Consider the following 12,827-nt stretch of genomic DNA (forward strand, 5'->3'; position numbering starts at 1 on the left):
CAGCGGTCAAAGCCCATGCATGGTGCTCTCGATCGAATTCGCTCAAGGAGTGTCCGAAAAATCAGACTAGAGGTTGCAAGGTGTCCAAACTTTCGGCAGTTGTTATACATTATGGTCTATGGAGAGAGTGGCGGTGCCGCTAAGCAGACCGAATAATCGAGCATGTCCTAATTTTTGGAGTCCGAAAAATTGGTCGGCGACTGTATGCCTCTTTATGCTATTTTTTAGCGTACAGACGAGTAAGTCAATATTGGTTTGTACTGCTCACATTTGGGACATGTAATGGATCTCAACTTCAAATCTTAAGGCTGGTTAGCACACTCAAAATTATTAAAAAGCAGCATACATGCAGCATGTTTAGTTTTGGCTCTTGGGAAGTCTTGTCACCTTGTTGCCGATTTAAGTTTTTCACGACAGCTAAGCCAGCTATAGAAGGACAGTTTTCCTAAATCTACTATTATCTCTATGAAGGGCTTGTGAAGAGGAGAAAGACAATCGCCCAAAACAGCACAAACAAAAAATAATTGGCCGTTACTCCTTGCAAACACGAGATGTTGGACATGGACTGAAAAAAATTGGGAAGAAATATCAGGTTTGAGTTGTCTTTTCTGTGAGATCAGCTAAGCGGGACGAGAAATCTGGTCAACAAAACGTGGCAGGCATCCACAACTTTGTGTAAGATGAAACGCACTTGGCAGCTCGTCTTGTGGTAAGTAGTGGTGGTATACACGGTACCGCTATCATGCCGCAAAATGTACTATAAACAGACTGAATGCTGCTGTTACAAATTCTACAGGCTCAAATCTGGCGGCACATTGTAGGCACTGCCAATGCGGCCCCGTTTTGCCAAACCGCAATGCTGTTAAAAAATGGCAAACTAACATGCCTAGAGAGAGCTGAGGCATCGCATGTACATAGATTCTGCCTCGTGTGTGAGCCAAATGTCTGTTATACTGCATCGCAAAGAAAAAGACATTTTGAATATCCTAATTTATTGGTACGCACCACATGACCAAGCATTTATAATGATTTGTCGATCAATAAACTCAGTTGTTAGTTGGCATTCGTCATCCATTCCTTGTCCCATGGCTGCACATACATGTAAAAATGTTTACAAGGGTAATAAACACTGGCCACCATAGAATCCAGCCAACATCAAACAAGGCGAATCACCATCTGACCACCAAGCAACTGCGGCTTGTGGATATGTCTAAATCCAAGGGTGGACATCATTTTCTAGTAGCACATAGCAATATGAAAGAATGCATGCAAATAACCTTTGCATCTGTCGACATTTCAGGATTTACCTTTCAGTTCCAAGCACATATATCAGATGGCTAAAAACTTGATTAAAACTGTGTCGCAAAAATACTTTTGCACATTGCCTAAGAAATACATGGCTTTCAGTGGAACTAAAATCACTAAATGAAATTAGCTTGTTATGTTGAGGTTTCACTGTGCATAAAGCTCTTGTCAAAGCAAAATGTTTTTCACAGTTTCTTATGATTGTGCAGGGGTGCTCGAGTCCACCACTATGGACGAAGGCTGCAGTGGTTCGTCAACCACAGCAAGGATGGGACTTGCATGTGAGTGAACTTTATTCTTTATTTAGTGGAGAAAACACATCAGGTACTTTAACTGGTCAAGATACAAAGCAAAAGACCACTTACAAGTTATTTTTTCTGTGCACGTGTCTGCCGATAGGTTTGCGTGGCCAACCTCTAGAGACAGAGGAGTGAAGCTGGTGGTGAAGGACCATTTTTGTTGCAATTAATTTAGAGAACATATTATTTGTCAACTATGGTTACATTGAGGCAGGGTATAACTTTCTGTTACATATACTAGTGCAATGAATGCTTTGCAGAACACTGTTAAGTATGCACCGTTATAGCGAGTATGCACACTATGCAAGTTTGTCCTCATTTTCTTAGTATAGTAATTGCAACATTACAAGGTATACCTGCTGCTTAAGCGCACAAGTGTCTACTATTTCACCAAGCAAAACTGCATTAAAGGATCTACTTTTGTGGTGATTCTGTGGCTTAAAGGGAAGCTGAAGAGTCTGTCGAATTCAATAAGACGCACATGTACGGATGCGGGAATCCTATAAACCATGCAGGTAAATGTTGGGTGGGATTTTTCACTTAGGAGTGACGTAATCGCCGGTTAAAACTGCGCTGTTGCTTTGCCCCCCCGTCGAGCGCCGCGCGCTGCTGCTGACGATGCGAGCGGAGACTGGAAACCGCGGCGTAGTGACGTCGGCACTGGTGTTCCGTTCCTTCGCAGTCTTCCCGACCGTGCCTGACCGCGCTTGTTTCTGCATGCGTGCCGTCATAATTTGCTTCGCTCGACCCTGCATTCTTTTGTTTATGTGATGTAGAGTGGTATTTGACGGTATTGCCAATCATGCCAGCGCTCTGTGCAGCCTACGGTTGCACGAACACCAGCAGCCGCGACGATGTTCCAGTGCTTCCCGCAAGACAAGAAGTTTGCTGCTAAGGGGGAGGCTGCTGTGAATCGAAAGAATTTCAAGCGCTCAAAAACAACAGTGCTGTGCTCTAATCACTTCCGTGACGACATTTACTACCAGAGTTTATCAATAATGCGTGGATGAGTGAGAGTACGACTTGCTGCTAGCAGGCTTTCTAAATGCAGCGTGAAAAGGTCGGGGAAACGAATGCACAAAGGCGGGACGGGGACTAGTAATTGGTCTTGGAAGACCTTATGAATACACAAACTTGTCCAAACCTGCATTTTGATTTACTGCTAGCTCCTTCATGTTAGCACGCTGAACAGAAGGTACATATTTATCTCCCACCCTTGATGCAGGTTTCGTCGCAAACCGCCGTCAATTTTCTATTCGCATGTATGTTGTGAAACAGCCTACATGCAGCTGCCATAACGCAGTGCAAGTGTACAGGACGCTCCCCTCCCGCACAAAGAGAAACCGGCTGTCTCACGTAGCTGACGGAATTCACCGCCTTTACGGCTCCGGTTATGAGTAGCGTGCGAATGGCGCGCTGATGAAGGTCACTGCACGTGCTACAAGAGGTGGAAAACTTCTCCCCCATGTAAACCGTCTGTGTATACTGCCGACAGCTTTGGGGCAGCGCACAAATGCCGACAATCGCATCCCTGCTTACGTTCCACGAGGAGGCATGCAGTAACATAACAGTACAGTTGTTTGCCCGGAAACAAACTCACTCGATCACTGAATACAGCTTTGCAAAAAGCATACTCGCCAAATAACATTTCTAACATGAGGAGATGCTAAAACTTCGCTATCGTTTGCATCGAAAGCACTGCTTGCTACCAGCAACGTTTGCTTCTTGGAGAGGCTGGCTACGTACATGTAGGGAGCAACGCCGAACTCCTCAGAGAAACGCAACCTCTCGAGATTTACAATTAGCGTCTCACTAAACCACAGCGCCAAACTACCTTGCACCGTGCTTCATGTGTGGCGGTAGCGGTCGGTCCGGACGAACACCATTGGCGACGTCACGAGGTGCCCGACCAATAACAGACGGAAACGAGGCACGTGAGCTGCCCCGAGTCTGCTCCTGCACTTTTTGTCAAAATAAAATCTGTTTGCGCTTTCTTTCGCTCAATTTCAATGCAATATTCGAATTCGGAGGGTTGAAAACCATTATGTACAGCTCTTCACTCATATTTTTCTGGATAACTCTGCAGCTTCCCTTTAACAAAGCACTGGTTTAAGCAAGTTAAAGCTATATGGTGTTGCGCTGCCAAGCACAAGGTCACGGGATTGAATCTCGGCCACGGCACCCACATTTCGATAGGGGTGAAACGCGAAAACACCCGTGTATTTAGATTTAGGTGCATGTTAAAGAACCCCTGGTGGTCCAAATTATTCCAGAGTCCCCCCTCTGTGACATGCCACATAATTTAATCATAATCTTAGCACATAAAACCCCATAGTTTTAAGCTAGTTAAAATTGTAACTTCATGGCAGGCTTTCAGTGCATAATCATGCATATATGTTGGCCTGCCTATGCGTCTGTTTTTATTCCTGTGATTTCTGCACGGAATTAGTAGCCATGACCACTATATGTTTCAATAAATTTTGCCATTGGTTGCAGTGGAGGCGACTGCATCAGGCAGTGCTGTTTTGCCTGCTGCAGCACACACAGGGCCACCTCGAGCAGATGAGCTGTTTTGTGTTGTCAATGGACAGGTGAGGCCGAATTCTTTCACTTTGTCTGCATAGATGTGCTTTCTAATGAAATTTCAGGTAAAAAAGACATGTTTGTATCAACAATTATGCCACGTGTCGGGAAAGTAACGTTAGTGCACATACATAGTCGAGTGCTAATGTAAACACGCATGAGCCTCAAGAAAAGTCAGCCTTCCTAAACAGCCACTGACATATAGTTTAAATGTCACAACCATTACAAAAAATACAAGGTTGAATATTCTGTGGTGTCATGTCAGGACAAGTTATATGCAAATGTCACGTAGGCCAGCGTCGTGTCCCAGTTGCAGTGATCGGTGGAAACGTGTATCGACAGCATCTCTACGAGTGTTGGGTTGAGACATTCTGTAAGACCGTTTGCTTGTGGGTGTTAGGTGGTGGACAGCTTGTGCACAGAGTGGAGGAGGTCGTCGACAACTCGAGACAAGAACGAGCGGCCAGGTCTGTAACTGTCAAGGTGCACCGTGGTGGAGAATAACATCGGGGAGGAGAAAATCAGTTATGGCAGTTGCGCAACTAGTCGGCAACAGCTTTGTTATCGCATAGCATGTCGCATAATCAGTAGCGACGGCCATCCACTTGTTCCTCCTCTAGTTGTCATCAGAAAATGGCTGAGCAGGTCAAGACCTACGTGAAAGAAAAGGTTCAGAGGGAACTTCAATTGGATGTTGTCGTCCAACAGGTGGCAGGGGAGGTTTCTTCCGGCGCTGACACAATTGGCAAGTTGCGACATAATGAGGCACAGAGCGGTAGAGACCCGGCCAGAACCGGCGTCGTACGCGGGCGTATGTGTGAAAAACTCCAAGACTTCCAATTTTTGAGGCCTCATTGATCGAACTCATTCTTTCACTGTTCTTTGCTCGGCACTGCACCTATTGGAACCAATTTTTTTTGCTTTCTTCGTTGATTTCTTTATTGCAGTGCTGAACTATAAAATATGACTGTTTGCTCACGCAAGGTGGGCAAATTTTGTTAAGTTAGTCGCTTGCATGTATTAGTACCCATTACAGAAAGGTCAATTTCAAGGTGACTTTAGTTTAACACCATTATTATAAAACATTTCCGATGTGCAGAACAGAAATTGTTGGGTTTTATCAGAAATGGATGGTTCTCAGCTATGCCATACTGTTTTATACAAGTGTGTTTTAGTGTTAAGAGTACCGGTGAAAAAAATACTTCGTGTCTTGCAGGTACTGGTTGGTGAAAGCCTCCACATGCCAGAAAATAAGTGGCAATACATAATGAAGTCCAGAGGAGATGCAAAATGCGTGCTGAATGTAGCCAGACATCTGTGGACCCCAGCAGAAGCTGGCGTAAGAAGCTTGACTGGGCAAGCTTGCCGGACGATGTCCGAATCATCCGGCAAGCTGGCGGCAACACCAGCGAAAGTGGATGCTGTGAAGAGTAAGTAAACAGTCAGCTGATTTAAGAAACACTACTGTATATCTGAAAGTTGTACTTTATTTACTCACATAATGATCACACTATTTTGTGAAAAAAATTGACATGAATTCACGTGTGCAATCATTACGGGGGGTAAATGTCCCATGAAAAGAAACATTTTATTTTTTCGCCCCGCATTTACTGCGGGATGACAATGGGTCAACAAGCAGGCGGCTGCCGCTGTCAGTACGGGACACGAAAACAAAAATGGTGGCCGGCAGAGCAAGCCGAACGCGCCGAACATGATTATTTTTCTTCTCGTGAGTACATTATGCCCATTGTAGCAATTTCTTCCGTATCAGTAATGAATAATGTCGTTATTATTGGCTAGTTTGCGACAATAATTATAATGTAGCTGTGTCCACATTGAGGGGACAGAAACAGATGGGCGCGCTTAGCTGCCAGTGACGGAGAAACAGCCCACGAGTGCAGACAAAAAGAATCTAAAGGCGCTCTTATGTTGTTGACCACAACCATTATGAAGCCTACAAATAAAGCTGAGGCAAGTTTGGTTGTAGTTTTTTTTTTTCATGGAAGTGCAGAAAGTAATGAAAGGAATGAAATGGGGCCACTGCTTAAGTATGTTGGGTGCGTGCAGACCGCTTGGTATGTATTCAAGAGCTGTTCACGTAGCATTTGACGGATGGTAAGCGCGATCATTATTATCTAGACTTGGCACACGACATTGCTGCGACAAGTTCATGGTGCAATAATTACACGCCAAAGGAAAAAACGAATTTTCACAAAAACTTTAGGGGCGTGATCATTACGTGAGTGTGATCATTATGCGAGTAAATACGGTATGTACGAGTAGTGTTGGTGTACACACCGCAAAGAGAAATGCCAAAAAAAGGAATGATGTTAGTGTAATTTTGTGTAATATAATAAACAGTAGGTACATTTCAGCGACCTCATGGTCTTTGAAAAAGTGTAATGTAGATTTGTGTGATCATAGTTTTCGATGATGGAGCATTCATTACAATGTTTTTGAAGAAGTATCTGAAATAACTTGCCAAATTGTTTGGTCTGAAAAGAAGCTTAAAGGGGTTGAGACACCAAATTTTCATGCTAGAAAAAGCCTGTTGTAGGCTGCTTCTGTATGCGAGGGCACCCACAACGAGGTATTAGACGTTGCAAATATTTCTAAATAATTTGAATTCAGCTCCAAAAAGTCATTAAAGCTCCTCCTCGTGGTTGAGACCCATCGCTAGCGTGGCTGTTATGCTGTGACAGCGGAGGAACGAAAATATTGATGTCATAGCACAATAGTACAAAAATGTGACATATGATGAGCAGCGATGAAATGCCGATAGCCTCCACTATGACTGAGCTAGAGGCGTATAGAACACCTTTCTCTATGCTACAGGCTTCTAGAACACTAACCGAGCTAACCCTGGCCCCTGGCTAACCGAGACATGCACAGCGCTGTAGCGGAGGGCTGTTAACGTAGCATCTGCAAGTCGCATAGTTCAGCAGCTCCGAGTGGTCTTGTTCACTTGGCATTTCGCAACGTGTAAAGGCCAAACAGTGAGCGATGAGTGGTCCCTCTGGCACCGACGGCAGCCTCACCACATCGGATCATTCGGCAGCGCCGATATTGTCGCTAGGCGTTTTCCGGTTCACTTCAAAGCTAACACTGACGGTGCTTCAGAATGAATCATCGACTCTCACAAGCCGCAATATTTTCTTACCGTCGTCGCTCTAGCAATAATTATAGCAATCGCGGCATGCACTTCGAGTTGCCAGTTGTTTACCTCTGCAGGCAGAGCACGTGTTGCGCGAGCAGACGACACAGCATAGTTTTATGTCACTTTACTGTGACCCACGTGACCAAGCCGTGTTGCGTTTCCTCTCCTACGACGTAGTAGCATCACTCGGAGCCTAGAAACTGAAAAATCGCTCGGTATAGTAACGCTATTATTAAATTATTTATCGGGTATATGTGAATCCCATGGTGTACATCCTGCTTCCTGAAGCAGTATGCAACGCTTGAATCAAAGAACCCCTTTAAACCACTGCCTTTCCAATGTGCTGCTTTCACAGCCTTGGAACTTCTGCAAGATGTGGCCTCTCATCACCTTTGGCTTACTTGCAGTGATGTCATCTTATTTGAGAATAGAAATGAAGGAAGAATTACTACACAAAGAAACTCGTACTTAGTGGCATGTACACTATGACATGGATATTTGAGCTTAATTGTCCTGCCAAATCCACCTATAAATTTTCATGCCTATTGTTCCGTTCCAAGGAAAAGCAAGGTGCTGGGCATCATGCAGAGTTCCAGCATTTGCTGCCAGCCTGGATTAGAATGGACTGTATAGTGTGGCTGTAACTGGCCTTTTTCTTTCTGCACAGCTTCGATTGTTTTATGAATTTAAGTGCCGATAGCTCTTCTACTGGCACCAGCAAACAGTCTGCCGCAAATTTCGTTTGCTGCAAAAATATGTTTATTATGAACAAACCAGCATAACAGATGGCTTTTTTTGTCTTAAGATGCATCCTTAGGCTTCTTTACATTGAAGATGTATTGCAGGTTAGCTTACCCAAAAAGCAAACTATATGGTGTTTAATAGTGGAACACTTAAGTATTCATTGCTGTCTTTTGCAGCTAAACAGAGCTTGCAAACCAGCCATATGACAGTGGTTATTATGTAACGTTTTTATGCCTTCATGGCTGATGCTAATGTTATGGTCCGCCTTCACTACTGCACTTAATACAGGGCATGAGCAGCAGGTAACGGTAACAGATTACAGAGTGGACAAACCATGCAGCTCGTTCCTTGCAGCTCTCTTGCATGCATTAGAGACAGTGTCGCCGAGTCATGGCTCTCCAAATACTACAGGAATTCTGGTGGTTGTAGAGAAGACAAAATATATGAAATTGGAAGCCAAAAATCCGCCCCATGAGGCGTCTAGTGCAGCTGCCATGCGACTAAGCTTTGCATTCAAGCCAAGCCAACTCGACGAGAATCCCATATTACTCAACAAAACAATGTGATGCATGTGTATGTGTTCTCACTGCAACTAAAGCTACTTTGGCATGCATGCCAGGTAGCATGTTCATGCGAAATAAATCGTACTGCATTTTAATATCTGAAACTTTTCGTTGAATCTTGCTTGAAGTGATTGCAGCAGATTTCCTTCATTCACTTATTACTACAAATTGTAACAAAAATAACTTAGTTCTACATTTATTGCATTCTTCTTTTAGACTGCCTGGAGAAGTATGTGGCCATGCATCCTTCGGGGCCAGCAGCACCACCTGCTGAACACCGTATTGCAGCAGTACGAAAACACCTGCGTAGCTTTTTTACTGAAGCTGCCCGACAGGGAAAGAGAGTCCGTCAACAGAAAAGAGCAGAGGCCTCCCTGCCAGATGGGCAATAAAAATGTTTGTCACATATAACATTATACATATTTATTCTATACGGTAGATGAACACGTAGCTGCATACTTAGTCACATGTAGATACAGGCTGCACACTTCGCACGACTCAAGACTGCATGAATATAGACCATCATAAGTTTTTCAAGTGCACTTGCTGCTCATTCAGTCCATTGCACACCTTGCTCTTGACCCGCTGTGCCCATCAGTCACCCAGCACGCCACCCGGCACCCAGCATCGCCACCCCGCACCCAGCACACCACCCGTCACCCAGCATCGCCCAGCATACTACCCGGCACCCAGCATCACCCAGCACGCTACCCGGCACCCAGCATGCCACCCGGCATCCAGCATCACCCACCACGCCACCCGGCACCCAGCATGCTACCCGGCACCCACCATGCCCAACACCCAGCATACCCACTACCATAATCCACCATTATGATGGATGATGGATTCCGTTATGCACAGCATCGGGCAAATTTTCAATAGGGCAGTTATATATACGGACTCACTTAGTGTTGTGAAGGCCTTGATGTCTTTCTGTAACCACAAAAATCCGGTAATTATTGAACTCTACTCCGTACTGTGTAAAACATATATATCTAACCAACATGTGATTATATGCTGGGTGCCTGGACATAGGGGTATCGAGGGAAACGTTCTAGCGGACCAGATGGCCACATCAATTTCATTGCATGCAGTTAGTCCTACTGCTTCGTTCCCTGTCACAGACCTGAAGCCTTTCTTAAGAAGAAAACTGCGAAACCACTGGCAACGTATGTGGGACGCAGAAGTAAATAACAAACTGCACGTGATAAAGCCACAGTTAGGTTCTTGGCCCTCCGTAACAAAATCGCGGCGAACAGATGTCCTATTCTGTCGCCTCAAAATAGGACACACATTTGGCACGCATAACTGTTTACTCACTGAAAATGATCCTCCAACCTGCGGTAGATGCGGGGAGAGGCTGACCGTCCTCCACGTCCTCCTGGAGCGTCGGGCAGCCGAATCTGAAAGAAGGAAACATTTTTCCCTAGCATACCGGCAGCACATCCCTCTACATCCCGTAATGCTACTCGGCCCAGAACCTTTATTTGACACCAACGCAGTACTAAGTTTCCTGAAAGATGTTGTCCTGCATGTTTTTTAGCCCCACATGTTCGTAGCGGGTCCTCTCTTCAGAGGATGCCGCTGTGATAGCTCTTTGGTAAAGCACGTGCCTCTAGGCCCTAGTGTTTCAAGGGCTCTGGCGAGGCAGCAGTGCTCCAAGTAATTTTACGATCTTATATATTTTACATTTTGCATCATTTTCTACGATGGATTTTAATGTTCATAGTATTCGTCATTAGTCATCGCCATAATTTTATAGTACGTAGATTTTACGCACTTTAGAAGGACTATTTTTAGGCCAATTTACAGCCATGTCACATCTTCCATAATTCATCATCAACATTACCACGTGTCTTGGCGCTCTTTGGCCAAACCTGGCCCTTGCGCCACAAAACACCACACATCATCATCATCACCCCCAAATTTCAAGTTGGCACACTCTCAAATTTAAATTGGCCCACCCTCAAATTTAAAGTCGGTCACGGCCGCTTGTCTTTTCGCCCAGCCTTAAACTTCAAGTTGGCCCAATCCCAAATTTCAATTGGGCCGCCCCTAATTTTCAAGTTGGTCCACTCACGAATTTCCATAAATCGTCCTCCAAATTTCGAGTCGAGGCACCACAAAATTTAGGTTGGCCCACCACCATATCGCCCCCAAATTCAGATTGGCCGACCTCGAGATTGCCCCCACATTTAGGTAGCACAAACCTCATATCATCCCCAAATACAGATTGGCCCACCTCCACAACATCACCAAATTTAGGTTGGCCCACTCCAATACCACCTCCAAATCGAGGTTGGCCCACCCCCGTATCCGCCCCAAGCTAACGCTGGCCCACACCTCGATCACCTTAAATTTAGGATGGCCCACCACAAATCAGCCACCAATTAAGGTTAGTCCACCCATATATCACCCGACAATTCAGCTTGGCCTAGCCGCACATCCCCTCCCTCATGGTTAGGTTAGCCCGTCCCCATGTCACCCCCAAATTTAGGTTGGCCCACCCCCATATCATCCCAAAATCCAGGTTAGCCCATCCCCATATCAGTTCCAAACTTAGCCTGGCCCACCCCTCTATTACCTCAAATTTGGGATGGCCCACCGCAAATCACTCTGACATTTAAGTTAGCTCATCCCCATATCACCCATGATTCAGCTTCGCCAAGCCCCATATCACACCCGTGGTTAGGATGGCCCACCCCCCATATCCCCCCCCAAATTTAGTTTCTCCCACCCCCTTATCATACCCAAATCCAGGCTGGCCCATCCCCCATATTCCCCAAAACTTAGGCTTACCCACCCCTGTATCACCTCAAATTTAGGTTGGGCCACCCCCATATCAGCCTAAAATTCAGCTTGGCTCATTACCATTTCGCCCCAAATTTAGGTTGGGCCACTCCCATATCACTACCAAATTCAACTTGGCCCATCCCTGTATCACGCCCAAATTTATGCTGATGCCAATTCCAATTTCATGTTGGCCACCCCAACCCTTTTTATAAAGACCTATGTATTCATGTGGGAAATGCGTCAAGTTTTTTGGCGTTACAGACACGATTTTGCACGATTTTGCTGCCAAATTGCTGGGGTACTCGCCAAAGAAGGCTGCGTATTAAAAGCAACTGCACCGAACAAGCGACGCCATATGTTGATCCTAAATACAGACGGCTAGCCAAGCTGGCTTCTCTGTAGAGCGACCGGGGACATCACCGCACGGGACATTTAATCAGATTGTTTTTTTAGGGCCACAACTACGGATTCATACCCCTTTGCTGTAGGGTACACAATAAGAGTAGCTATTAATCCACACGCTGCACATCTTCTCCTAGTTGGTGCAGTTCTTATTTGGATGAATCCTTAGAAATAGCGTTCGGGTAGCGACTCAGCTTGGCAGACCCTTTATTCTGTACGAATGTTGCATAGGAATGGCACTGGCCACCGGGTGGCATTGTGGCCCAGGTAGACTTTATTCGCTCGGAGTATGTGCCATTAAGGACAGGCGAAAGTCGAAGAAAACAGACCTTCCAGAAGAACCAAATAAGAATAGCCATTTTGTTCTCCCAGGTTCCACGCTACAGAGCACAAATGTTTTTTTTACATAACACAAAGCTATGCGCAAGCTTCTGGTTACGATGTCCAATGAACAAAATCTTCATAAATGCAATGACTTAACAGATGAACACGACACTGCTATGTTTTAGGAAGGAAAAATAGAAAACATACTATTTTAAGAGCACCACGTCCACTGGAACAAACGCGAGTTAATGACATCTTAGTTGAAATCAAGAAAAAGAAATGGGCATGGGCAGGACATGTAATGAGGAGGGAGGATAACCGATGGTCATTAAGGGTTACGGACTGGATCCCAAGGGAAGGGAAGCGTAGCAGGGGGCGGCAGAAAGTTAGGTGGGCGGATGAGATTAAGAAGTTTGCAGGGACGGCATGGCCACAATTAGTACATGACCGGGGTTGTTGGAGAAGTATGGGAGAGGCCTTTGCCCTGCAGTGGGCGTAACCAGGCTGATGATGATGATGATGACGTCCACTGGAAAACCAGAACCGAAAGCCAATCATGAGTTTGTGTTTCTGCCATCTAGTGAAAGACTACAGAACTAGGTCCAATGCGGCTTACAAAAAAAAGTGCGAAGCGGAAATCGAACCGCGGCCACCGCG

General features: G+C 45.3%; 1 protein-coding gene across 1 annotated transcript in view; it reads right to left on the reverse strand.

Annotated features, from left to right (window-relative positions):
* Positions 1–10,049, reverse strand: part of LOC142566787 (uncharacterized) — a 34,662-nt gene extending 24,613 nt beyond the window's left edge. The window contains exon 1 of the mRNA XM_075677673.1: positions 9,972–10,049. The gene's annotated coding sequence lies outside the window, so the exon portion shown is untranslated. The remainder of the gene's footprint in view (positions 1–9,971) is intronic.
* Between the last annotated feature and the right edge of the window lie 2,778 nt (positions 10,050–12,827).

The sequence above is a fragment of the Dermacentor variabilis genome, unplaced genomic scaffold, assembly GCF_050947875.1.
Source record: "Dermacentor variabilis isolate Ectoservices unplaced genomic scaffold, ASM5094787v1 scaffold_13, whole genome shotgun sequence".
Classification (NCBI taxonomy): domain Eukaryota; kingdom Metazoa; phylum Arthropoda; class Arachnida; order Ixodida; family Ixodidae; genus Dermacentor; species Dermacentor variabilis.